At 44.5% G+C, this 2,461-nt stretch overlaps 1 protein-coding gene across 7 annotated transcripts in view; it reads left to right on the plus strand.

The window, feature by feature from the left end:
* Positions 1-2,461, plus strand: part of SPATA6 (spermatogenesis associated 6) — a 70,372-nt gene that overhangs the window by 11,399 nt on the left and 56,512 nt on the right. The window lies entirely within an intron of this gene.

The following is a 2,461-nucleotide window of genomic DNA, read 5'->3' on the forward strand; positions in this document are numbered from 1 at the left end:
AAAAAAAAAAAAAAAACCCACAGTATCCCCAACCACAGATGATCACACTGAAAATGACCGGGTACATCTCTAATTCCTGTCTCTTTTCAACATAATAGGCATTTGTGTCTGCATTTTAAATGCAGTCATTTAAAAATAAATTTGTGAGCATCCAGTTAGAACATATGATTTTTTTTTGGAGGTTTTTGTCCTTTTTTGAATAGCCTTTCATGTTATTTGGAAAGAACTGTGACTTTCTCTAAAAATTAGGTCAAGGATGGAAAAGAATAGTAAGAAATAGGGAGAATTACATTAAAAAAATAGTGTGGGTTGGGTTTTAAAATAATCTTCAGCGACAACATATTGTTCAGTTCAGGCTTTGCAGTGACATCTTTCTCCATTTGAGCTGGTTTTTCATGGTTTGTCACTAGAGTCCTTTTGATGGCACTATAACCTTGTAATTTACAGTTGCCTATTACTTATTCTGTGTCCCAACTAGCTTCATTGTTAGTACCAGAGGAATAATGAAATGCTGTGTTTTACAAATATGATTCAGTTTCTTGACTACTTATGAATAACAATACTTTGCACTCTGTAGTGCTTTTCATCCAAGTATCCCAAAGCACTTTCAAAGACTGACTGACTAAGCTTCAACAATACCCTTGTGATGTAGGTAAGGCATCTAGAAGGATAATTTCACCCACCAATGAATAGCTGAGTGCAACAGAGCAGCTACTTAACAGTGCACAAACACACACCAAGACAATTTAGGGCAGGAAGTGCTGAATACTCTATTTGTCAAAAGTTTGGTACTACCAGCAGTATAACGCACCTAACATCATACAGAGGCCCTTGATTCTCTACTGAGTCAGAGGAAAGAGCGGTACCTGTTGTGTCTCTAACGCCACTTTTTGTGGGGGGGGGGAAATGGTTTTCTCTCTGATTATGTGGTGTGGGTTTAAAAAAAAATCTCACTGCAAGATTTTGTACCTTTTGTGCTCAGGATTCTGAAACTGAGCACTGTCTGTAGTTTAAGTGTGACACATTTGACAATGGTCACACTTTAGTAGGGTTGTTCCTTTGGAATCTGTCCTCTACAATCTCCCTGGGATCCAGGATTTTGTAAATGCGGGTGTGGGAGTAGCAATTGATGCTTCAGCGGTGGCGGTGGCGTCACTCCTATTCTCAGCTATCCCTTCCCTCACTGGGGTGGGCAGCCACACTGTTGGAGCAGCAGCCAGAGACTATTTTTAAGTTCCTGAATCAGGTGAATTGTGTAAGAATCCCAGCACCTCCCACCACCCTACTGTACTCAGCAGCATCTCCCACACTCCCCCAGTGCCCACCTGTTGCCACGTTCCCTGGCTGAGCCTGGGGTTGTGGGAGCTCTTGAGCCAGTCCTGTCCCACTCCAGATCAGCTGTGCAGGGAGCCAGGCTCAGCGAATGACAGCAGTAGCAATGGGTGTGTTTCCCCCAGCCTGAACCTGCTCCTGGGCTGGCAAGGAATGCTCGGGGGGACTGGACACCTGCTGCTGCCCTTGTTCCAGCCTGAACTTAGCTTCTAGTCCAGCCCAGCTGGAATGGGACAGGAGTGGCTCTGGAGCTCCCACTGCTTCTGACTCAGACAGGGACAGCTGGGGAGGGGACATGCCATTAAGCATGAAGGTGGAGGGAAGTGGGAAGGAGATTCTTACCTTTGGGGACTTAAAAAAAAGGTCCCTGGCTGCTCTTCCTGCAAGGTGGTCCAGAAGCTGAAGATGCAGCTGTACCACTGCCTCCCCTCTAGATCTCCCTCTGATAATCCCCAAATCATTGTTTTTTGCAGGACCTATGAACATGATGTAAAGAACCTCTCTTTTTTGGCTTTGCAGTGGTAGATGATAAATGACTACTGTTCTCAGAGCGGTGCTAACCAGATCAGTAATAATTGTGCACAAACATGAAAGTAATGGAAACATGCCTTGTTATTTTCAGTTCAGTGCCAGAAAAATAATCAACATTATCCGAATGGAAAGAAGAAAACGACAATAGAGAACATAATTTTCAAGCATCTAATGGCCTTGTAACACATTCATTTTAGGCGGCTTCTGGAGCTGTTAACCCCTAGATTGTCCATTACCTGAAACTAGTTTTAAGCGCATGTTAGGTGGCTTAAAGTTAGACCAACTCAGGGCAGGTTTATAGGGACCTGCCTGAGTTGTGGCTCAATAACAGGTTTTTTGCAGTCCACTTACAGTTCTCAGAGCCCATTTCACAGGCATTTCATGGTGGCTCCGCCCCTCACCGCTGATTGGTGGAGAGTGCCTTTACTTCATCTACATCACTACTGCTTTTTTGCTCCAGCCCCCACTGCTGATTGGCAGAGTGTTGCCAGCTCCCAGCCCCCAACTAGCACTCTGAGGCAAAGGTGGGGCATGTTCAATGCATGCATTTATTGATGGTACTGAGCTTTTCAATCTCCCTCTCCCTGCTTTTTCATAC

The sequence above is a fragment of the Gavialis gangeticus genome, unplaced genomic scaffold, assembly GCF_001723915.1.
Source record: "Gavialis gangeticus isolate Ggan-Ray unplaced genomic scaffold, GavGan_comp1, whole genome shotgun sequence".
Classification (NCBI taxonomy): domain Eukaryota; kingdom Metazoa; phylum Chordata; order Crocodylia; family Gavialidae; genus Gavialis; species Gavialis gangeticus.